The sequence below is a fragment of the Nicotiana sylvestris genome, chromosome 3 (assembly GCF_000393655.2).
Source record: "Nicotiana sylvestris chromosome 3, ASM39365v2, whole genome shotgun sequence".
In the NCBI taxonomy this organism is placed as follows: Eukaryota; Viridiplantae; Streptophyta; class Magnoliopsida; order Solanales; family Solanaceae; genus Nicotiana; species Nicotiana sylvestris.
This window is the reverse complement of record NC_091059.1, coordinates 17,207,536-17,234,428: the sequence shown is the minus strand read 5'-3', so window position 1 is coordinate 17,234,428 and position 26,893 is coordinate 17,207,536.

The window sequence follows — 26,893 nt, the reverse complement described above, 5'->3', positions numbered from 1 at the left end:
AAATAATTGGTTTGAACCAATAATTTTGAAAATACAACCGGTTTAATTTAAAAACTTAATGATTAAACCCATAAAATTGATTTTAAATTCCTAATACTCCTCACAACAATGGTTCTTTTGGTCACCATCATTTTAGTTGGTCTTATTCTTCCAAGTGGCTATTACCAAAAACCAAGTTCCTTTCTCACACATTACCTATAAAATTTAAGCACATTTTCACCTTCAACTTCACCACTGCAATCCAAGTGCTCAAGTTGCTTTCTCGATTCCAACTTCATCACCTCTAAGCAATTTTGAGTAGTTATAACTTTCTCTGTAATTGTATCGAAATGGCGCAAGTTAACATTGTTAAAGCTTTTGTGCTCACCCTTATTGTTGCTGCAGTTGCTGCCTCAGCACAGGAAGTTGGAATGGCTCTGGCGCCAACACCCGATGCTGGATCGGGGTTCTCTTTGCCTGTTTCTGGTGCTTTGATCGGCACCTCTTTGTTTTTTCCCCTTGTTGCATTTTTCATGCACTGATTTTACTATGGCTTCAATAAGAAAGAGCGATATTAATATGTTGTGCTGAATATAGTACTGAAATGTTTGTTGATTTTTGTTTAACTAAAAATAGATTTCTCGGTCAAAATCAATATCGAGAAGAAATCGGATTACTGATAACTAAGATTTATTTCACTTTCCCAATAATTTTGGAAAAAAAGATCAAAGAATTGAAATGATTGACAAAGAAAAATAAGAAATGAACTAATAAACACTCCAAAAAATTAAGGCTTAAAGCTTAGAGAATAAAGCAAAGAATAATAATGTGGATTGCAATAATAACCATTACTTGTCATTACCAATGAGATTTATGTCCTTATACAAGAGCATACAATTATAACGGTTTCCACACTCAATTTGGGCTCACTAATGGTATTTATTGTATTGATTGCCTGTTACCATATGTAACCGTAACAGATACATTTATGACTAAAGATTCCTTGTAACTGTACCAATTTCCCTTCCTTATTTACATCAGATTCGTGTATCTTCCCTTCTTTGTAGCCTTCATTCATTTTGCTCCTGTTTCTCCTTTAACAGCTGTCAGGTCCGGTTCTGTCCTCAATGTAACCCCGTAGGTGTTTCTCTCGGCCTTTTCTGCATTCTTTAATTCGTATAATTAAGAATGCCACTTGTCCTTACATCGATGTTCCACGTATCATGCCCCGTCAGTTTGTTAATAGTCCACATGTCATGTTTTTTCCCCCACTAATACAGATAGTTTCCCCGCCTTTTGAATTATCACAACCCAAACCGATGGGCCGCGACGGGAACCCGATACCTTACTCAATCGAATACCAACGTAACGTATCTTTCGTGTCATACTATCATAGATAAATGAGCCGGAGAGGCTGTCGTGAGATAAGTAGAATAAACATGAGTGAATACTCGACATGGAATGACCCAACATGATATAGAAACTTACATATATGATATACGGGCCTATAAGACCAACACGATCATTCGTAAACTCAAAACATAGGCCGACAAGACCATTGAAGTATCCATATACATGACATCTGTCTACAAGCCTCTAAGAGTACACAATATCATAAAGGTCGGGACAGAGCCCCACCATACCAATCAATGCATGTACTAATCATACTCACCAAATAAGCAACTTCGGAGCAAATGGAGCGCACCAACACTTTCTGCTAAGCTGACAACCTACTTGGAGGACTCTCAACCTGTTTATCGGGTCCTGCGGGCATGAAACGCAACGTCCCCAGGCAAAAGGGACGTTAGTACAAATAATGTACCGAGTATGTAAGGAATGAAATGTTAGGGATATAGTAGATATGCCCTAGATCCAATATCATATTTGATGATTTGAACTTATTTTTGTGAACGTTATTTGATATAAAAATATATGGCATTCTTTTATCATAGTTATTATCAATTGTTTGATTAATCTGATAAGGTCCTTGTTAAATTTTGGGATTTGTCATCGTGATAGAGATCATGATAATGAGAGCAAAGTCTCTTATAATTTAATCTAACTTTGTTCTTGATCGTAGGATTATTAATTTTGGACATTAGTAATCCGGTTAGATCAATATTTATGTGATCGTCTTTATGAGATAAAGATTAGTTGATCTCATTAACTAAATCACATAGATAGATGATACATATAGAGATATGATCATTGAACCGACTCATTGGATAATTCCTAATGGTTAGAATTACCATAAACTGTCAATAGGATATTCTCTTGAAGAATGTGATGTAACCGTTTCCTTTAACCTGAGATCGTCATAGTAATTGACAAGTTATTTATTGTGCGTTGATACTAGACACCTATGGCCCTAGGGCGATAGTTGAAAGGATATTGGGTATGATTAAATGCTTGTAGAATTAGAGATTGATCAAGATGGAATCTGTCAACTCTTGGTAATGAGTTTAAGCTCTATGTTGTCATGAATTATAAACGACCAAACTAAGACCTTGGTCAGGGCAATTGAATGAAAGAATAAAAGAGTTTCTTAGGTCGTTCAATGGTCGAATATATTTGACATGGACACATAGTTGGTCGCCTATTAGGATTTGACAGTTGAACCATATCCTAGGGTGATCCAGAGCTATAAGGACAGAAGGAATTACTACATTATTCTTCCACTGGTTCTTGAGAGTAAATTGCATACTTCATGCTATCCGGTCGTTAAGGAGTGTTGCTAGACGCCACCCTTGATTAGTATATTGATGTGGTCAATTTACTACCGGCTTAGTATTGAACCTATGGGGTCGCACACTAACGAGTGTTCTGATCTTTGCTAAAGGATTAATTAACTTATTATTTGATAATTAAATTAAGGAATTTAATTAGTCAAATACATTTAGTTGTTAGTCCAAATGAAATATTATTATATTATTTGCTATCACAGAGGATATAATTAATATTGTGAACAAATTGAAGTTTTCTATTTGGAATAGAAAAATTAAATTATTTCTCTTAGTTGAAATATATATGTGATATATATAATATAAGTTATTATTAATTTATATAAATGTTATATATAATATTAATTTATTCTCCAATATGGAATTGGAATTGTAAAGACGTGAAAGTCCAATTGGACTAAGTAGCGTTCGGCACTTCAATCCCTTTGAGAATGGGATTCGAATTTTTATAGAAAATTCCATCAAGTTTATTTTTGGAATAAATCTTTACCCAAATTAAATCATTACCGCAACCAAACAGGAAAAGGGTTTATAGGTGATGTTATATAAAGGGTGATGGAAGAAAATTTGCCACATGAATTCTTGAGAAAAAAATCCACTTTGTGAAAGTGAGAGTGCAACACAAGCCAAGAGAGAAAATACAATTGCAAGAAAAGTGTTTCTTGTTTTTCTAACATTGAGTTGAGATTTTTGTGAAAAATTTCAACACAATATTTCGTTGAATTTGTTCGCGGGTTTCATTGATCAAAGAGTTGATAGCAAGGATCAGTCTCGGTGTGGATACGCATAGAGTCTTCGCACTATCGAAGAAATTTTGAAACGAGACTCTCTTCACCAGGTACGTCTTAGATCTGATCTATTGACATGTAAATAAATTTTAAACATAAAAAGATCTGCCTATGATTGTTATTGTCTTCCGCTGCATGTTACGAACACCTATACACAATCCTTCAGTGGTATCAGAGCCGTGGTTTATTGTGTCTAAAATTTATTTACGAAATATTATAAGATTATATTTGAAGCGTTCAAACCATAATACATGTGTCTTGTGCTATAGTCAAATTGTTTGAATGCATATGGATTTCTATTATTTTATTGTGAATAAAATACATATACATATAAGTTAAACTATTGAGATAGTTCTTAACTTACATTTAAAATTTTGTATTAGATACGATGGTAATCTATAATAGGTTATTGGATTCTACTGTTATTTTAGTTGTTATTAATTCATGAGATGTTAATTAATAATAATATTCTGGCATGAATTATTTTTATGTGATATATAAGATAAACATGTTAGAGGATGTTGAATTTTGTTTTAAGTCACGTGCTTGTTCATTATATAATTTTGAATTATTTATTACATGTGATGTAAATCAATCCAGGACTAAGCATGTAGACAACTTGAACTAAATTCGCATGCTGTAAAAGATTTGATCTTCATGTTATTAAAAGTTGTTTTAGTAACAATTCCCTCTTACTAAAATTTGAGTTCTTAAATAATAAAATCTAAGATATTTTATTATAGAGCTATCCATCAAGGTAAATAATTTTACTTATTTCTTGTTTACAAGGAGCGGCCTGACTACCAGGAGACTTATAGTTCGAGAATATGTTAAAATTATTTATTGCATTAGATGTATGGATTGAAAGAATTATTCAATTTTACACTAGTCACCTGGACTACCCGGGGGAGTATAAAATTTAATAAGTTCTTTGCTATCATGATGATTGAACTCAACTATGCCAATAGGATCGACCTGACTACCAGGGGACTATTTAACATAGAGCTATTTAAGGAAATTGTATGGGAATACAATTGGTAAGAGTACCTACATTTAAAATATATGTGAGAAATGACTTGACTTCCAAGGGGCTCATACATATTGTTAAAGGATTCCGTTACTACACTAACAGAAATAAAGATTTCGTAAACTATAATGAGGGTAAATAGTTTAAAATAATTAGTGAAAATATCATTTAGATAAAAGTTCATGTCTTTATGATATATGCAAATATGTTCTTATATTATTGCCTTTTCTTTTCTATATTTTAGATTTATCAGTATGTTTGTTATATCACTGTGTGAAATACTTGAGACCAACAAATTGGTAGGACCAAACTTTGATGACTGGTATAGAAATTTGAGAATTGTTCTCATGCATGAAAAGCTTATTAATGTGATCGATAAGCCTGCAAAGATAATCCCACCAGAGAATGATGTTCAAGGCACCAAGGTTTATCATAAATACTTGGAAGAATGCCTTACTATTAAACACATCATTCTCGCTTCTATGAGTTCTGAACTCCAGAGGAAACATCAGAATATGGATCCAACTGCAATCATTGAATATCTTAAGAAGATGATTGATACACAGTTGGACATTGAAAACTCTCCAGTTGGACCCCTTGTCAATCATATGACCGTTCTTACTGAAGAACATGAGAAGTTGGGGTACAAGCTTGGTAAAGAGCTTTCTGAAGATTTGATCTTGCAGCCAGTATATGATGCTGAATGTTTTCACTGTAAGAAGAAATAGCATTGGAAGAGAAACTGCAAGGAGTATCTTGCGACACTAAAGGACAAGAAACAAGGTGAGACATTAATGAAAAATGTTTTCAAGGTTTCTTTAGCTACTACTAATTCTTCACTGTGGGTATTAGATACTGGAAGTGGTTATAACATCTGTAATATGTTGCAAGGGTTCAAAGTAAGTAGGAGGCTAAAGAAAGGAGAAGTTAATCTACAAGTTGGAAATGGTGCAAAAGTTGTGGCCGTAGATGTAGGATCAATTTCTTTAATAATGCCTACGGGCAAAGTACTTATGTTGAATGATTGTTATTACGTTCCTAAATTTGTTTCGAACATAATTTCAGCTTCTATGTTAGACAAACGTGGTTTTCGCATTAATATAGGCAATGGTATTTGCTCTATTTATTATAGTGATAATTTATATGTGAATGGCTATCTCCAACATGACGTTTATGTCTTACCTAATGTGAATGCTAATTCGATTATGCATGTTTCAAGTCTTAAGAGGAAAAGAGATGATCATGTAAATCAAACATACCTTTGGCATTGTAGGCTTGGTCATATTGGAGAGAAAAGAATTAACAAGTTGTACAAGGAAGGGTACCTTGACAAGTATGATTTTGAATCATATCCAACTTGTGAATCTTGTCTCAAAGGAAAAATGACCAAATCTCCATTTACTGGAAGTGGAGAAAGAGCTTCTGACTTATTGGGACTAATTCATACAGATGTTTGTGGGCCCATGAAAATTCAAGCTAGAGGTGGATATTCTTACTTCATCACCTTCACTGATGATAAGTCAAGATATGGATTTGTGTATCTTATGAAACACAAGTCTGAATCTTTTGAAATGTTCAAAAGGTTCCGTAGTGAAGTTGAGAAGCAGACTAGTAAAAGTATCAAAGTACTAAGGTCTGATAGAGGTGGAGAATATCTTAGTGAAAATTTTACCAGATATCTCAAAGAGAATGGGATTCTCTCACAATGGACACCTCCAGGAACACCACAACACAATGGTGTGTCTGAAAGGAGAAATCGAACCTTATTAGATATGGTGAGATCTATGATGGGGTTCACTGATCTTCCAATAAATTTATGGGGATATGCTTTGGAAGCAGCAACATACTTACTTAATAAAGTTCCCACTAAGTCAGTCTCTACAACACCATATGAGATATGGAAAGGATGTAAGCCTAACCTTAAACATATTAAAGTTTGGGGTTGTCCAGCTTATGTTAAGAGACTACAGTCTGATAAACTTGACTCAAGATCAGATAAGTGTAGGTTCATTGGGTATAACAAGGAAACAATGGGATATTATTTCTATCACCCTTCTGACCATAAAGTGTTTGTGGCCAGAGGAGCAACCTTTTTGGAAAGGGAATTTCTTTTAGAAGGAAATTATAATGGAGAAATAGAACTTGATGAAGTTCAAGAAACTAATGAATCAACACAATATAAAGATCATGAGACCCAAGTTGAAGAACCTTTATTGGATGTTTTGAAGTTGCCAAGGAAGTTGCCATCTTCAACGGTTGAAGTTCAAGAACTAACTGAAGTTCAAGAACAGGTTAATGAACCAGTTCTAAACCAAATTGAACAACAACCAAATCCAGCACAAGGTGAAGAGGTTGTACAAGTACCTCTTAGAAGGTCTACACGAGAACGTCATGTACCAACTAGATTAAATTTATTGGTACAAGATGATGTATCAAATGAGGTTGATCATAATGATGATGACCCTAAGACCTATGAAGAGGCTATACAAAGTTCTGATTATGAGAAGTGGAAAAAGGCCATGGAATCCGAAATGGAATCTATGAAGGAAAATAAAGTATGGACTTTAGTTGAACCTTCAAAGGATATAAAACATATAGGTTGTAAATGGGGTTTTAAGAAAAAGATTGGAGCAGACGGAAAGGTGGAGACCTATAAAGCCCGTCTTGTTGCCAAGGGATATCGTCAGAAAGAAGGAGTTGACTATGACGAGACTTTCTCTCCCGTGGCAATGCTCAAATCAATTCGGATTTTGCTTGCTATAGCAACATACTATGATTATGAAATATGGCAAATGGATGTGAAAATAACTTTCCTTAATGGTGAGCTAGAAGAGGATGTGTACATGACACAACCTGAAGGTTTCACATCTCCGTCTGATCATAATAAAATTTGTAAGCTACAAAAATCCATTTATGGATTAAAGCAAGCTTCTCGAAGTTGGAATATTCGATTTAACAAGACAATTGAAAAGTTCAATTTTGTTAGATGCGAAGAAGAACCTTGTGTGTACAGAAAGGTTAGTGGTAGCACAATTATATTCTTAGTATTGTATGTTGATGATATATTGCTCATAGGGAATGACATACCAGCATTGCAAAGTACCAAGATTTGGCTATCTGAACAGTTTTCCATGAAAGACTTGGGAGAAACAACTTATATATTAGGAATAAAGATCTATAGAGATAGATCTAGGAAGCTGCTTGGACTTTTCCAGTCTTTGTACATTGATACCATCTTAAAGAGGTATAATATGGATAATTCCAAAAGAGACTATCTACCTATAGGCATTGGAATTACTCTCAGTAGGGAGGATTGTCCTAAAACACCTGAAGAGAGAGAACGCATGAGTAGGATCCCATACGCTAGTGCAGTGGGAGCTATCATGTATACCATGACATGTACACGTCCTGATGTGGCTTATGCACTTGGAGTGACTAGCCGCTATCAGGCAAATCCTGGTGAGGAACATTGGAAGGTGTGTCACACCTCCTTTTTCCGCCCCCGCGTGGGGACAAGGGAGTTTTTCCAATTAAAGGACAATCGAAACGGGATTGGTTTAATTATTTCAGAGTCGCCACTTGGGAGATTTAAGGTGTCCCAAGTCACCAATTTTAATCCCGAATCGAGGAAAAGAATGACTCTATATTACAGTCTGCGTACCAGAAATCCGGATAAGGAATTCTGTTAACCCGGGAGAAGGTGTTAGGCATTCCCGAGTTCCGTGGTTCTAGCACGGTCGCTCAACTGTTATATTCGGCTTATTTATCTGATTTTTAATACAATTATGAACCTATGTGCCAATTTTATCTTTTATCCGCTTTTATCGTTCACTGTTATTTTTATAGGACTTGCAACGTCGTGAAAACATATCTCGAACCACGTTACATCAATGCACCCGTGGTTATTGATATATCTCGACTCGGTTGAGATTTGGATTTGGGTCACATAAATGTGCACCCGAATTAAGAAAAATAAATTATTTAAGACGCGCCTAAAGCAACTAACGTATGGTTGTTTTGGGGAGGGCCGTAAAATTCGCTAAATGACCTGTCCCGAATTCTAAGTGTTTTAATATATATACAGTTGGAGGGCCCCGTAGCTGTGTACATTTTTTATTTTTGACGAGGCTCGTCTCGTTCTACTTTTAAAAGGAATTAGCGACGTCATGGATATGCCTCTCGGATCACGTCACAATCAATGTACCCGTGATTAGAAATACATTTCGAATCCGTCGAGATTTGGATTTGGGTCACATAAATGTGCACCCGAGTTTTTAAGAAGGTAAGGCTTATTAAAGCGCATCCTAAAGAGACTAACGTATTGTTATTTTAGGAGGGTTGTGAGATTTGCTAAACAACCCGTCCCGGAAACTAAATGCTTCAATAATATACATTTAACAAGGGCCCCGCATCTGCGCGTTTTGTTTATTTTCGTCGAGGCTCATCTCGTTCTTATCTTTTAAAGGATATCCTATAGCAACTACGTTTCTTGTCGTGTTTGTCTCTATCAATTAAAAACAGTAGATAGTCCTAATTAATTACATGCTTGCAAGTTGTTCGTAATGTAATTAGGAAATGCTTCAAAATCAGGACCGAAGCTGCGTGCACAGTCGGCCAAACGAATAATCATGGGCCCAAATCCAGCCCACGCGCGGTTGGCCAGACCTGGGCCACTGCTCGTTCGATGCGGGCCTGCCTGGTCTGTCTTCGACCTGGGCTCGACCCTTGTGAGGTTGAGGCCGTGAACTCGTTCTGGGTTCTATTGGCGTGGTATGAAGGGATCGCCTATTAAAGGGAAAGAAATTAACTAGTAGGGGATAGTTTTCATGCTTGGCCTACATTAAAGAATATACTGCACAGTTAAACTAAGTCTAAGATACAACCTATTACATTGGGAATATTTTCACCTAACAACATACATATATAAACTAACATTCAGCTAATCTACATTGATATATACTGGGCATACAGGCTACTTCCATTATCAAAACAGGAATGAAAATTATTATACAGTACATGATATCTAATGTAACAATCTATGTATAAAAGTCACTCTTCAGGTCTTTTCTTTTGTATTCATGCTCAACTTTCCAATTACATTTGACAGAGTATTAGTCATGTACCTGGTATAGAGAAACAAAAGAAGAAGGAAATGATCAGCTGAGTGGTACGCAGCAAGCACAGCAGCAGCAGATAAATGGCACAACACAGCAACAACCAAACAGCCACAAAGATGAAGTTCACACGTTGGTCGAGCAACAGACTAATAATCCCAGGAAGACAGGATAGGAAACAAAACCAGTCGAGAAAGGAAACAGAATATTTTGTGCTATAGCCACAGAAGTTCAATAACCACCAAGGCTCAGCAAATAACCAGCACAGTTTCGACAATCAAGGAGACTAAAACTCAAACCAACAGCACACAGAAAGCTCAGTGTAGCAACAATCACTGCAGAAGAACACAGACTTCTCTTAATGGAACAAAGAACAATCCCAGTTAGGATAACCAACTTGGTTTCTTTGTGCAATTCTTGGACAATGTTCAGTTACAGTATTTCTGGAAATTTCTTTATGTTTTTTTTTCCAGTTTTCTTCAACTCACAAGACCTCTCTTCAAGACTAAAATTTCCAGCCTTTTCTCTCTTTTTCTGAAGACTAAAAGTCCAGCCCTGTTTAAGTTCTCAAATGGCTTATTTATAAGCCAAATGACCAAGTGCAGCTAAGCTGCCCCCATGCTGCAACTTGCAGCCTGCCCATACCCTGTTAAACCCATGCTTGAGCATCTCTTGATGCCAGCCATTTGCTCCCCACGCCTGGTTTATTCTTTAATCCAGGATTATGGGCTTATTTTAGTATTCCTTTTAAACCCATGCCCTCATGTTTTGTTCCCCATTGTCACTAGGTTAATCATATTTTAATTACCACTTGCCATATTCTGAAATTATCCCCTAATCAGACCCTGTCTTATGCCAAGATTACCCTTATACCTTGCATATTACTGTATTACCCTAACTCTTAATAGTTAGTATATAAACCTTTCTGATTTCAGCCAAAACCTGAATACTAGCTAATTAAACTCAAACTGCTTTCAAGCTGATTTGGTAGATCCCTAAAGCTAATTGCCAATTCTCTGCCTGAGTTCGAGCAATGATTCAAACTTTAAGCAAACAAGGGTGCCAATCAAATGGTATGAGTTGGCCACATTGGGAGCCAAACCTGACCAACTCACAACCAATTGATCCAATATGCAGTCAAAGGTGTAAACTATAATCGACGTGCTACTATATCAGGCTTACAAACAACATCATAAAGTAAAAGAAACAGGCACAGTAATCGTACTGAAATGTAGACTCCTGATTTTTCAATCTTTCAAGTGAATCCAGTTGACGACACTTATTTAGATGACTACACAAACTGTAATATACAGCAAACAACCAATAAAACCAACAAACAAACTTATCATTAACTTAAAACGGACACAAACAGGGACAGATGAGTCACAAAACAAAACAAACCAGAACATGAACGACAGATAGATTTTAGGAGGACAAAAGAAAAAGGAAAAATACCTCAGGGGAATGAAACTAAGATCGACACAAGTTCAAACTTGGACCAGGTTATTTGGGGTCTAATGGAATTTAACCAAAGTGTTCTCAACTGAGAACACTTTGGTAAAAGTCTGCTAGACCCTGATCCTGCCACTGATTCGAACAAAAACCCATAGATCTGAATCCTAGGGCTCTTGAGGTTCAATTTGGGAATCGTTCAATTCCAGTCAGATTTGAACGGAACCAAAGCCACTCAGGGGGTGAGGGAGGTCAGGAGGGGCTGTGGTGTGAGTTTGGGGTTAATCGGTGTAGATCTGGTTTTTGTTCGAACCTTCGATTGAAGATTCGAGAAGATTCGGAGTGATTCGGGGTGAACGGTTGACAGATTCATGTTCGGGGTGGTTGGGTGCATCGGGGGTGTTATTTTGGTGGTCATCGGAATCCGAGTGGCCGGGGTTACAGAGGAGGAACCTAAGGTTTCTTAGGTTTTGAGAGGAGGGGGTTCGGGGACGAAGGTGAACAGTGGGGCTAGGGGGGTTTGGTTTGGGGCGTGGGGTAAGGGGTCAGGTTTATATACGATCTAGGGGTTTAGATCCTGGCCGTTGGATCAAACGAGATCTATGGCCAGGATCTATTCACTTAGGGAAAACGGTGTCGTTTGGGTTTTGGTAGTGGGTGAGACCGGGTAAGGCTGGATCGGGTCAAAACTGGGCGGGTTTAGGGGAATGGCCTAGGTCCGTTGGATCAAAGGGTTGGATGGCTCAGAGCACCTTCCTAAGACGACATCGTTTGGGGTCGAATGAGTGGCCTGATCGGGACCGTTCGTTTGAGTCAGATCAACGGTTCTAATCAGGGGTACTGATGCGACGTCGTTTGGGGTCCTGTTGGGGCAGCCTGATTTGGACTGGGTTTTGGGCCTTCAAAATTTGAAATGTCATAGGCCCAATCCGATTTCTTGGGGTTTATTTTGTTTTCTAATTTTTTAAATACAACTAAATTAAAAAAAATGAATTTGAAATACCCAAATCAATATTTAACACAATTGTTCACACACATATATAAAACTTTTTTTTTGAATGGTTAAATTACAACCTAGAAATGCATACCTTTTTTTTGTATTTTGCTTGATAATGATTAAATAAAAAAATGGACAGACCCATAAATGACTAACAACACATGTCACGGAAAACTCGAAAAATTGTACAGCGAAATCATTTGTCACTATTTTTATTTTCTTTTGGAGCGATTGCTCGTAAAGCAAAAATCACGTGCTTACAGCTGCCCCTCTTTGCCCGAAGACACGAAGGGTTTTCGCGCAAAGATAAAGCGAGCGATTTTTGCCCGTCCGAATACTCCGTGTGAAGCATTTTTTGAAAAAGATTTGACCGAACCTTTGCTTCAGAGGTTTCCTACATATCCTGGGCTGAACAGGAATCAGGTCAATGTAGTTCGGAAATTTTGGTAGCTGGGACTACCGTGTGACTGTATTGCTTGCTGCTGTTGTGCGCTGTCGCATGCTGCTGTAGGATGCTACTGCTCAACCGATCTCCCTGTTACATTGCTCTAAAAGGAAAAACAAGAAGTTAAGCTAGAGTATGAGATCTCATCCATCTCCAACTTGTTCTTGTTGTCTCGCTTTCTTGTCGGCTAACGCTTTCTTCTGATGCCTTTATTTTGTGAACTTTGGAGATGATGCTGGTCCACCGCCTTTCTGAATGCCAGTTTTCATCACTTTGTTTGATTTGCTGGGAACATGGCTTTCTTCTTTAAATCTTCCACTGGTTTCTTCAGTGGTATGTCTCTTCATCAGTATCGTCATACTGGGCATGCTACAATGTTTCCGAACTGCTTCTTCTGAGACGCGTTCTTTCTTGCTTTTGAATGTGCGCTTGCTTTGGCAGACTTCTGCTTCTTGGCGCTGGGGATTTTATTGTTTCCCGTTTGGGGCTCTCTATTGTACACTTCCGTCTCCAGGTGGGGCTACTGATTCCAAACTCTAGAGCTAAAATATATTCCCGCATTATACTGGTGGGCGACCTAGAACTTAAAAGTATTCCCGCATTATACTGGTGGGCGACCTAGAACTTAAAAGTATTCCCGCATTATACTGGTGGGCGGCCTAGAACTTAAAAGTATTCCCGCATTATACTGGTGGGCGACCTAGAACTTAAAAGTATTCCCGCATTATACTGGTGGGCGACCTAGAACTTAAATGTATTCCCGCATTATACTGGTGGGAGACCTAGAACTTAAATGTATTCCCGCATTATACTGGTGGGCGACCTAGAACTTAAAAGTATTCCCGCATTATACTGGTGGGCGACCTGGAACTTAAAAGTATTCCCGCATTATACTGGTGGGCGACCTAGAACTTAAATGTATTCCCGCATTATACTGGTGGGCGACCTAGAACTTAAATGTATTCCCGCATTATACTGGTGGGCAACCTAGAACTTAAATGTATTCCCGCATTATACTGGTGGGCGACCTAGAACTTAAAATGTATTCCCGCATTATACTGGTGGGCGACCTAGAACTTAAAATGTATTCCCGCATTATACTGGTGGGCGACCTAGAACTTAAAATGTATTCCCGCATTATACTGGTGGGCGACCTAGAACTTAAAAGTATTCCCGCATTATACTGGTGGGCGACCTAGAACTTAAATGTATTCCCGCATTATACTGGTGGGCGACCTAGAACTTAAAAGTATTCCCGCATTATACTGGTGGGCGACCTAGAACTTAAAATGTATTCCCGCATTATACTGGTGGGCGACCTAGAACTTAAATGTATTCCCGCATTATACTGGTGGGCGACCTAGAACTTAAATGTATTCCCGCATTATACTGGTGGGCGACCTAGAACTTAAATGTATTCCCGCATTATACTGGTGGGCGACCTAGAACTTAAAATGTATTCCCGCATTATACTGGTGGGCGACCTAGAACTTAAAATGTATTCCCGCATTATACTGGTGGGCGACCTAGAACTTAAAATGTATTCCCGCATTATACTGGTGGGCGACCTAGAACTTAAAAGTATTCCCGCATTATACTGGTGGGCGACCTAGAACTTAAATGTATTCCCGCATTATACTGGTGGGCGACCTAGAACTTAAAAGTATTCCCGCATTATTACTGGTGGGCGACCTAGAACTTGAAAGTATTCCCGCATTATACTGGTGGGCGACCTAGAACTTAAAAGTATTCCCGCATTATACTGGTGGGCGACCTAGAACTTAAAAGTATTCCCGCATTATACTGGTGGGCGACCTAGAACTTAAAATGTATTCCCGCATTATACTGGTGGGCGACCTAGAACTTAAAAGTATTCCCGCATTATACTGGTGGGCGACCTAGAACTTAAATGTATTCCCGCATTATACTGGTGGGCGACCTAGAACTTAAATGTATTCCCGCATTATACTGGTGGGCGACCTAGAACTTAAATGTATTCCCGCATTATACTGGTGGGCGACCTAGAACTTAAAAGTATTGAAATTGTTTCCCCGTTCTTCCGAGAAAATTTTCGACAATCGGCAGAAAATTTTCTGCCCCGGTTTTTGGTGACTTCCATGGCGTTGCATCTTGCTGCCCTCATCAATCCTCTGTTCCCCTGCAACAGACAAAAGGATTTGGTCAGTTTTAATCGTGGTGGTAGAGGGTGCCTTTCTGGCGAGCAATTTTTCTCTCTTCCTCTTTTCTTGCTCTTTGTCCCCATAATTGGTTGGCGGGCAAAGTTGCCTGTTGGGGGTCTCTAGCCTGCTGGGGATTGGTTTTCAATTTATCCCCTTTTCTGCTTTCTTTTTAAACACATGATGTGGGAGTCTGCTTCTAACTCCCGAAACCAATCCCTTTACTTCTTCCAAAATTTCCGGGCACAATCCCTGCATTGCCTGGGACCGGCCTTTAAGACTGTTTGTATTATCCTGTATTGGATGAATTCCTCTTCGGTTTCTGGTAGTAAGCTTTGAAAAATCCTTTCAAGACACATTTTTAGGAAAAGAAATAAAAGATATGGAAAGGAGAAAATCTTTCTGAACCAATATTTTTGTGGGAGGAGACAATCAAAAGAACTTATCTGGAGGACACAACTGGTCCCTGTGATCATGGCGTGCACCATAGATTCCCGACCCAGTCTATTTGCACCAATTGATTTGCCCGATGGTTTGACTTGCTGGGGATGATAAAAGAGTGTTCATTTCGTTTCGAATGTGGTAGCTTTGCTGATCTGTCTCGTCGCCTCATAGTGCCCTTCGAGGGGTTTTCACTGATGAGACTCTCTCTTTTCTCTCATCTCCCGGCGCCTTATGGTGCCTGTGAGGGTTTTCACCAATAAGACTCTCTCATTTCATATCCCTCATCTTACATCGCCTCTCGGTGCCTGCGAAGGTTTTCACCGATGAGACTCTCTCATTTTATTTCTTTCGAGGAATCGGGGCGTTGTAGATACGACCCTCTCTTCTGGAGACTCCTTTGGCTATCAATTCATTCCCAGTCTTACGATCCTCTTCTTTGCTGGGGATTGGTGTATTATTCTCGGTCTTATTTACCTGACTCGACATCTTTTGAACATTGATCGGGAGGTCTTTTGGACGTTGATGTTGGTTCTGGTGTGGAGTTAAAGAAAGGCTATAAAATTGAAGATAATTTGATGGGTGATGTGCTACAACTTTTGGAATCAAACCTTTGTTGGAACTTAAAAACATAACCTCTGCCCCAGTTTTCTTGCTCGGGGAATTTATTATTTATACTTATGTTGCGCTATGTGCGTTACGCACGCTTTACGCACACTATGTACATTATGCATCGTATATCCACTATGATGCATACTATGACCGAGCCGTGAGACGCCTACGTATCCTCTTTGAGGAATCAGGTCAAACGTAGTTCCCACGGTTTTGTATTTCTTGTGATTTTATCTCTCTTTTTTTTTTTTCTTTTCATTTTTTTCATGTCTTTTCCTTATTTTCATTTTCTTCTTTTTTCATGTCTTTCCTATTATTGATTCCAAAAGAGGGGTATGAAAGAATAACTTAAGGCTCAAAGGGGGAAGCAAGGGTTAAACAGTGTTTGGGTAGAAGAAAGAATTGCCTCCGTCATCTCATTATCCAATAAATGCCAAATACAAACAAATAGACCAAAAATTGCCATAATTAAAGAAGTTACGCATAATATCTCTTGACTGCATCTGAATTGATAGCCATGTCGACACATCTACCTTCGACATCTGTCAAACACAAAGCACCGTTGGACAATACTCTGGTCACGATATAAGGCCCTTGCCAATTTGGGGCGAATTTGCCTTTTGCCTCGACCTGATGTGGGAGGATCTTCTTTAATACCAACTGCCCTACTTCAAACTTCCTGGGGCGCACCTTCTTATTATACGCTCTTGCCATTCTCTTCTGATACAGTTGACCATGGCACACTGCTGCCAATCTTTTCTCATCTATCAGGCTCAACTGTTCCAATCGAGCTTTTACCCATTCATCATCATCAATCCCGGCTTCAGCGACAATTCGGAGGGATGGAATTTCGACCTCCGCTGGTATCACGGCCTCAGTTCCATACACCAACAAATAAGGAGTTGTGCCTATGGAGGTCCGGACGGTAGTGCGGTACCCCAACAAAGCAAAGGGTAATTTCTCGTGCCATTGTCTGGACCCTTCCACCATTTTTCGTAGTATCTTCTTGATATTCTTATTGGCTGCTTCGACTGCTCCATTCGCCTTGGGACGATATGGGGTGGAATTGCGGTGTGTAATCTTGAATTGTTGGCACACCTCTCTCATCAGGCTGCTATTAAGATTCGCACCGTTATCCGTGATGATCACTTTTGGGATCCCAAATCTGCAGATGATATGGGAGTGAACAAAGTCCACCACTGCCTTCTTGGTTACTGATTTGAAGGTTTTAGCCTCAACCCATTTGGTGAAGTAATCAATGGTCACTAGAATGAACCTATGACCGTTGGATGCTGCCGGCTCGATGGGCCCAATGACATCCATGCCCCATGCCACAAACGGCCAGGGTGCTGACATCGTATGTAACTCTGTTGGCGGAGAATGAATCAAATCTCCATGTATCTGGCACTGATGGCATTTCCTCACAAAAGTGATACAGTCGTGTTCCATGGTGAGCCAATAACACCCTGTTCGAAGGATCTTTCTTGCCAATACATATCCGCTCATGTGTGGCCCACAAACTCCAGCATGTACCTCTGCCATAACCGTCGTTGCTTGACTGGCATCTATGCATCTCAACAATCCCAAATCCGGGGTTCTTTTGTACAATACTCCTCCACTGAGGAAGAAACCATTCGACAAACGCCGAAGGGCTCTTTTTTGGTCTCCAGAGGCATGTTCTGGATATATCCCCATTCTGAGGTATTCCTTGATATCATGAAACCAGGGTTCGCCATCTGCTTCTTCTTCTATGGCATTGCAGTAGGCGTGCTGATCACGGACCTGGATGTGCAGAGGATCCACATACATTTTGTCAGGATGGTGCAGCATTGATGCTAAGGTGGCCAAAGCGTCCGCAACCTCATTGTGAACTCTCGGGATGTGTTTGAACTTCACCGATCGAAATTGCTTGCTCAGATCATGCAAACATTGTCGGTATGGTATGAGCTTTATATCTCGTGTTTCCCATTCACCTTGAATTTGATGTACCAAGAGGTCCGAGTCTCCCAAGACCAAGACGTCCTGGACATCCATGTCGGCAGCCAGGCGCAGACCCAGAATGCAAGCCTCGTACTCGGCCATATTGTTGGTGCAATAGAAGCGTAGTTGAGCCGTAACAGGATAATGCCGTCCTGTTTCAGAAATGAGTACTGCTCCTATTCCAACCTCTTTTGCGTTTGTAGCTCCATCGAAGAAAAGCTTCCAACCCGGTTCCTCAGGTAACTCCCAATCATTCGTATGCATCACCTCTTCGTCAGGAAAATACGTTCTTAAGGGCTCGTATTTTTCATCAACGGGATTCTCCGCCAAATGGTCTGCCAGTGCCTGGGCTTTCATGGCCGTCCTCGTTACGTAGATGATATCAAATTCTGTGAGCAGAATTTGCCATTTTGCCAACCTTCCCGTGGGCATAGGTTTCTGAAAGATGTACTTCAATGGGTCCAAGCGGGATATGAGATAAGTAGTATATGAAGACAGGTAGTGCTTCAACTTCTGAGCTACCCAAGTCAGGGCGCAGCATGTTTTCTCGAGTTGAGTGTACTTGACCTCATGCACTGTGAATTTCTTGCTAAGATAGTAGATGGCCTGCTCCTTCCTTCCTGTGTCGTCATGTTGCCCCAATACACAACCAAATGAATTTTCCAAGACCGTCAGGTAAAGAATTAGGGGTTTCCCGGGCTTAGGTGGGACCAATACGGGTGGATTAGACAGATACCCTTTGATTTGGTCGAAAGCTTCCTGACACTCTGCTGTCCAACCTACCGCAGCATCCTTTCTCAGCAGCCGAAATATGGGCTCACAAGTTGCTGTGAGTTGAGCGATGAACCTGCTGATGTAATTGAGTCTACCAAGCAAACTCATTACCTCTGTTTTGTTCCTTGGCGGTGGCAAATCTCGGATGGATTCAATTTTGGACGGGTCTAACTCAATTCCCCGCCGACTGACGATGAATCCTAGCAACTTTCCTGATGGAACCCCGAATGCGCATTTGGCCGGGTTAAGCTTGATATCATACCTCCGGAGTCTTTGGAAAAATCTCCTTAGGTCTGCTATATGGTCCTCCTGACGCCAAGATTTGATGATCACGTCGTCGACGTACACCTCAATCTCCTTATGTATCATGTCATGAAACACTACAGTCATTGCTCGCATGTATGTTGCCCCAGCGTTCTTTAACCCGAACGGCATTACCCGATAGCAGTAGGTTCCCCATGGCGTAATAAACGCTGTCTTCTCAGCATCCTCCTCATCCATTAGGATCTGATGATAACCTGCATAGCAATCCACAAAGGATCCAATCTCGCGCCCTGCGCAATTGTCGATTAAGATATGAATGTTGGGTAGCGGAAAATTGTCCTTGGGACTTGCTTTGTTGAGGTTGCGGTAATCCACGCACACCCTGATTTTTCCATCCTTTTTTGGGACTGGTACCACATTGGCCAACCACTCGGGATACCGAGTGACCCGAATGACCTTCGATTGTAATTGCTTAATCACCTCTTCTTTGATCTTTACACTCATTTCTATTTTAAATTTCCTTAGTTTTTGCTTGACCGGAGGGTATGCCGGGTCAGTGGGTAGTTTGTGAACCACTAAATTGGTGCTCAATCCAGGCATATCATCATATGACCAGGCAAAAACGTCTTTGAATTCCCTGAGAGTTTTGATCAATTCTGCTCTAACATTCGGCTCAATGTGGATGCTAATTTTGGTCTCCTAGACGTTATCAGCGTCTCCTAGATTCACAGCCTCGGTGTCATTTAAGTTAGGCTTGGGTTTCTCCTCAAATTGGCACAGTTCTCTGTTTATTTCTTCGAAGGTTTCACCTTCGTCACATTCGGATTCATCGTCATAAACGACCTTTTGCATCATTGAGTCGGTTTCAGATTGATTTATTAGACTAGGTCGAAGATCCGCTGTGCATGCCATGTCATTAGAACCAGTAAAAAGAGAACTGTTCAGAAAGAAAAGAACAAAACAAGAAATTAAAATGGGACAAAATAAAAAAACTTTATTAAATTTGCAGGATAAAAAGGGTTCACACTTTTACAAAACGAAAGTAAAATTTGGATTACACCCTTGAATAATCCGATCAAACAAATACTGACATCCGTCCAATTGTTGGTCTTGGCAGGCCCCACAAATTTTATCTCTGCTCTGCTGGAACCTTCTCCAGCTTCCACCATACTGACATCCGCAAATAGCCTCTCAAAACTCTGATTCAGGTCTTCATTTATACCGATCAAAGGTCCTCGAATCTTTGGGATCGCTGACCCCTTGGCACTTGCTTTAACAAAAGACCTTGAGAGGCGTGGCACTGGTTTAGGCAGAAACCAGACCTTCTTCTTCATTCTTCGCGCCTCCTTCCTGTCTGCTGCGGTTGGTTTGAACCCCAACCCGAAGGTTTCCAGATTCTTAGGAAGGGAAACAGGTTGGACTATCCCTTGAAGTTCAACTCCCAGGCCTTTTCCCGGCACAAATCCGTTACCCAGCATCTCCGATACCATCATGACTGTTGCGGCAGCTACCCTAGGGTGCGGGATGATTTCTCCTTCAGAGATTTTGTTGGCCGACCCTGTATCGAGAATCTGGTAGACCCAAGGACCCTTGTCATCAGTGGTCTCTATGAAAGGCACAATGGTTCCGCTCATGGTGCATGTTGTATCCTCGCCGTGCAACACGACCTCTTATCTTTCCCACTCGAACTTCACTGTCTGATGTAGGGTGGAAGGCACCGCTTTAGCTGCATGAATCCAGGGTCGTCCTAACAGCAAGTTGTAAGATACCGTAGCGTCCAATACCTGGAATTCCATGGTGAACAGGACCGGACCAATGGTCAGTTCAAGTACAACATCCCCCACAGTGGCTGTTCCGTTTCCGTCAAACCCCCGGACACAGATGCTATTTTCCCGGATTCTTCCACGGTCAATCTTTAACTGGTCCAGGGTGGATAAGGGACAAATATTGGCGCTTGAGCCGTTATCCACCAATACTCGGGTTACCACCGAGTCTTCACATTTGACAGCCAGGTATAGAGCTTTATTGTGCTCCGTACCTTCCACCGGCAGGTCATCATCTGAGAATGTTACCCTGTTCACCTCGAAAATCTTGCTGGCAATGGTTTCCAGGTGGTTTACAGAAATCTCACTGGGTACATGGGCCTCGTTCAATATCTTTAACAGGGCCCGACGATGTTCCTCGGAATGGAGGAGTAATGACAATAGTGAGATCTGGGCAGGTGTTTTTCTCAGCTGCTCAACCACAGAATAGTCTTGTACTTTCATCTTCCTCAGGAATTCTTCAGCCTCTTCTTCTGACACTGGCTTCTTGGTTGCCACTGGGTTGGTTTTTCTTAACTCCACCGGAGCAAAACATCGACCTGATCGAGTCAGCCCTTGCGCTTCACAACTGACTTCTTCCACCTGTTTTCCTTGGTACGTCACCACTGCTTTTTCATATTTCCAGGGCACAGCCCTGCTGTCAAGCATTGGCAGTTGGACCACCGGCTTTATGGTCACCCGTTCTCCACATACCCCTTTCAACATGACTGCCGGTGTGGGCAGGATCCCTGGTATTACCAACTTGCTTGGCTCGGGTTTGCTTGCTATGACGGACGGGCTCTTCCCCCATATTACTACCGGCTTGACGCCTTCTCCCTGCGACTGTACATTTGTTCCTCCACTGGTTAAGACTTCTTTTGGGGCAGCTTGGATCATCATCACTGTTTGTGAGGGTTTTCTTAATTCTCCTCCCTCACACACCAACTCAATCATGTGAGTTTCGTGGTGCGCTGGCAGTGGGTTTTGGTTGATGTTAGGAGCCTCCGGTGTCTGGACCTCGATCTTATTGGTGTCAATAAGATCCTGTATGGCATGCCTTAACTTCCAGCACTTCTCGGTATCGTGCCCGAGCATCCCTGAACAGTATTCACAACTGATTGAACGATCCAAATTCTGAGGCGGGGGATTTGGTTCCCGAGTATGGACAGGACTAACCAAACCCAATTGCCGCAGCTTGTGGAACACAGCGGTGTAGGTTTCTCCCAGTTCGGTGAAGGTTCTTTGCTTCCGCAACCTGTCATTTCTGGCATCTGGATTTCCCCGGAAACCTGCCCCTGAAGGATTTCTATATGCCCTTGGTGGAGGGTAAGTGTTTTGTGGTGGTGCATATATGTTCTGGGGAGCCGGTGCGCGCCATTGTGGGCGAACCGGAGGCTGAGTGTATACCTGGGCTTGGTGTACGGAACAATGTGGTTCTCGAGGTGGATAGAAATTTTGTGGTGGGTTGTATGGGTAGTTTGACCTGTGAGGCCTGGGTTGGTTGTAGTGCGGCCTGCCAGCCCTGGACCAACTGCCTGCCTCGATCGTGGCAACCTCTTCTTTCTTTCTTCTTAGCGCACCTCCCGTGCCGCTTTGAATAGCCTGGGTTGTGGCCTTAAGTGCCGAATAGTTTAAGATCTTGTCCGACCTCAAACCTTCTTCTATCATGACCCCTATTTTGACCACCTCGTTGAAAGATTTTCCAACCGTTGTCACCAAGTGACCAAAGTAGGTTGGATCCAATGTCTGCAAAAAGTAGTCTACCATCTCTCCCTCTCTCATGGGAGGATCGACCCTAGCTGCTTGTTCTCTCCAGCGGAACCCGAACTCGCGAAAACTTTCCCCGGGTTTCTTCCCAGTTCTCAATAACGTGAGACGGTCAGGGACTATCTCCAGGTTGTACTGGAAATGACCTGTAAAAGCCTGCGCCAGATCATCCCACGTGTACCACCTGCTGAAATCTTGCCTGGTATACCATTCCAGTGCAGATCCACTCAGACTTTGGCCGAAATAAGCTATCAAAAGCTCATCCTTGCCTCCTGCCCCTCTCATTTTGCTACAGAATCCCCGCAAATGTGCCATGGGATCACCGTGCCCTTCATATAAATCAAACTTGGGCATCTTGAACCCAGCCGGGAGTTGGACATCCGGGAAAGGGCACAGATCTTTGTATGCCACGCTGACTTGATTGCCCAGCCCGTGTAAGTTCCTGAAGGATTGCTCCAGGCTTTTGAACTTTCTCAACACTTCATCCTGTTCAGGGGCCTTAACCAGCTTCTCAACCTCTGCCGGTACTTCCAACTGTGGATTGTAAGCCTGTGGTTCGGGTGCATGGAATGTAGGCTCAGGGGGATAGTATTGGGTATCGTGAGCCTGAAACAATGGCTCACTGGTCGTTCGCTGCAAAGGGGCTGATGTAGGTCCCACAAAAATGGGAATGTTGGGTGTTGGGAGAGGTTGATGGGGTGGTGGAGCTTGGGAATCGTGAGGGCTTCTTTCTTGATGATAGAGGGGGTTTGGGCGGCTTGTGGAAGGGCCAGAGTGAGGGTACTCCGGCATGTGTCCCAGTGTTTCAGGACTCTTTTGTGTTTTGGCTAGGGCTAGTTGCATTGCATTCATTTCTAGTCCCATCCTTTCAATCTTTTCTATCGCTTCTTTTAACAACTGGCTCATCGGCCTTTCTTCCTCATTACTATTCTCTGAAGTAGTCATGCTTGTTGCTACCGGTCCTTTGGATCTGGTTTGGTATGAATGTGTTGCCAGAATTCTTTAACAACTAACTGTCTGGTATCAGACAACAACAAACTTTGTTAGTGTTAGAGCTTAACAGATTTGATCATAACACATAGAGGATGCAATGCACCTAGGCAGTTAACCGTTTCTACATGCTTTGCTTCAAACCACATGCGTCATCCCGGCTTGTTCATTCGTCTCTTTTAAAGTATTTTGCGAAACTCTGCGTTTTATTTTATTTACATTTTCTTTTCTTTATTTATTAAAAGCGGTCGAATCTTATGGGGATTGCCTACGTATCACGTCCCCGCGTGAATCAGACCAGGCGTAGTTCTGCCTTAAAGTAAAGACACATAGAAATTCTTCCGGAGTCACTTAATTTCATTATCAAAATTTGCTATTACACATTACTTCAAACAAAATAGCAACAGTACAGACTCCAGGGTTTTAAACTTGGTTTGAGGAAAAGAAAACAACATTGGGGAAACAACAAACAAAACAACCAGGACTCGATCAACAACTAATTTTCCAACTTAGGGACCCACGAGGCATCTTTCGGCCCTTTCGCGGCCCTAGGTGTAAGGTCTCTTTGCAAGCCCTTCAACTCGTTCATAATCCGATGGACGCAGCCCATGATGGAAGCAATGAGGTTTTCCCGAGGTGTCTGCTCGCATGCCAAACATTTTAGGTAGATGTAATGCCCGACTTCGTCAATTCTTGCCCGAATGTTGTCCCTTTCTGCGAACAATTGCCTTATCTGTCGGCTCTTTAATCCTAGCGTTTGTGCATTGGCGGCGAGCTGATCCTGGAATATATCCATTTGCCTTTCCATCCTTGTCATTGCATTGTAATAGCGTCTCCGGTCGGCCTGGGCATCTTGTGTTTGCTTGAAGATCCGCTCTTGCAAAGCGGAATTTGTTTCCTTTGCTGCTTTGACGCTCAGTTCACAATTCCTCATGACTTGCTGTAGGCGCTTTCTCCGGGCCATTGTACCTTCTGCCCATTTGACCCTCATCCTTGCTATGCAAGCCTCTGATAGGTCTAATTCTACCTGGCTCTGGATGACCTGATTTCTCAAACTGGCTATCAATCTTTCGTCGGAGCAACGCCTCTGTCGGTCGATGTTATTCTTACTGGCTTGGCGAAGCCAGGCCCTCAGGGTTTGGTTTTCTTGGGCTAACTTGTCTTTTTCAGCCTGCTCTTGGGCGACTTGTACGTTGTTTTCGAATGCCATCCTTTCAATTTGTCGCTTCAGCTTCCTAATTTCAACCAGGTAACCTTCCTCTTTTGCGAGCCAGTCCCATTGTTCTTGCGATGACTCAACAAAATTTCGGAGGTGAGGCCGTTTGGTTGGCCGTTTTACGATGTTCTTCTTGTTCTGCCAAGTGAGATAGGCCGGCGAGACTTCACCCCTAGACACATCATTTACTCGGGTATTTGCCGTTAAGTACTGGCATTCACTCCATATGCAACGAACTGTCTTTTCAGGAAATTGGCCGTCACTGCTGACCTCGACTGCATAAGTGCTGAGATCTTCGTCCGGGTGTAGTACTTGACATCTTCCCAACTGCCTCATTACCCTGTAAGGGGCATAAGGTTGAATACCCCTGAGTCCCATCAAGAGGAAGTGAGGACCAGTGGCGGGCATGTATATGATTTCTTCCACAGAAAGCCAACCCAAAGTCCAGTTTACTTGGTCTGCGGTGATGATCCGGAGATAGGATATCCATTCTTCAAACCCTCCCGGCGATCGAAAACCTGAAACCCTTAGGCTATAACCCTCGATGCAGCCCCCATTTGTAGACATGTAGTGCATATACTGAGGATGGTGACACAAGTGTTCGATCATCCACATCTGTAACAACAAGTTGCACCCTTCGAAGAAGTCTGCTCCAGCTTTACAAGCTGTGAGGGCTCGGTATATTTCTGACATTATCATGGGAGCAAGGATGCTTTTATCGTTGGTAATCAGGATTTTGACGATTCCAGCCACCTTTAGATCGATATTTCTATCTTTTCGGGGAAACACCACAAGGCCCAAAAATGCCACCATAAAAGCGAACCGCCTATGCTCATTCCATTTTACCAGATTTCCCCTGCTACAAATACCACTTTCTGGATCATTAAATCCTCCCTTGCTCCCGTACCTCTGGTATATGAATTGTAGGGTAGAAAAACCTCTATCCAGTTCAGCGTATGGGACTCCTTTGCTTATCTTCAACAGATCCATGAATTTGTGTGAATTCACAGCCCTTGGAGCGATCAGGTATTTGTGTCTCAAACCTTCAGTGACGTCCATGTAACCCGCCATTTCTTCTAAAGGTTGGGGTGAGTTCAAAATCTGAGAAACGGAACACGTTGTGGGCCGGATCCCAAAATGTAACCAAAGCCTTTATGATGTCGCACCGAGGCCTGACTTTTAACAAATCAACCAAACCCCCCAGGTGCAGTTTGACCTTGTCTTGCTCTGGCTTTTCCAAATCCTCCCACCATAATCGCACTTCCAGGGGGATTTTGCTTCTAACTGTTATCGGCAAACTTGGACTCATGCTCATTCTGCATGTTTATTGGGGTGATTAAGCGAAGATCCAGACTCATTAGACTCAAATACACAAATCGACACACTATTTTCTAGAAAAACGAAATTTTGGTTGTTTCTGAAAAGTACGATGTTACCTTAAAACTTTCGTTATTTGGTTTGTACCTCTATTTTGAAAGAACAAGTTGAGCCCGATGGGGGTTGCCTACGTATCCCGCACCATGCGAGAATCAAACTGACGTAGTTCGGGCATAAATCGAATTTTGGGGACACCCTATTTTTCTCTTAAAAATGAATCAAAGACGCCTTTTCTTCTTTTTTTAAAACAAATTAATAAGACACACGTTTTTTTCAAAATTCTGGCAGAGCTTTGACCATTTTTGTGACTTTTCAAGAATAAATAAGTAACCCCTTAACCGTTATTCCTCTTCCTTTTCCAAACATTCCCGATATTCAGAAACCGGTCAGCATGCAAGCCTTGAAACAAGTAAATGCATAAAGCAAACAGGATGTAGCAGGATGGTCTTTATTCTCAGGTTGCCTGTCCTAGACGGACCCAGCCCCTGTGCTGAGTCCCCTAAGTCAAATGCACATGATGCAAATAAGCGTTCCTACTAGGGATCCGGCATGAAGTTATGTTATGCTAAGCTGTAAAACCTAGGTGTTTGTTCTAGACCTGGCTTACCCGAGCGGACAACTCGAGCCAAGGATGGGAGCTGTGTACCGGTAACCAAAAGGCCATCCGATTTTGCAACTCCTCCGAATCCTCGTTCTATTTTGGCATATGACACTAACAGAAAGAAGCCACGACCAGCGTGCGCTTCTCAAGAGAGAAGAGAAGGGTTTCCGCACAGTTTATATGTACAGTTCAAATAATATCAAAGCGGTAAAAGCAGCAGTTAGCACATTAGGATCAAAACATGTAATAATCAGATAATAAATAAAGCCAAATAATAACAATTATTCTAAGCTCGAATTCTTAACCCTGAACCAGTGGTTCTGGGTCTATTCCCCAGCAGAGTCGCCAG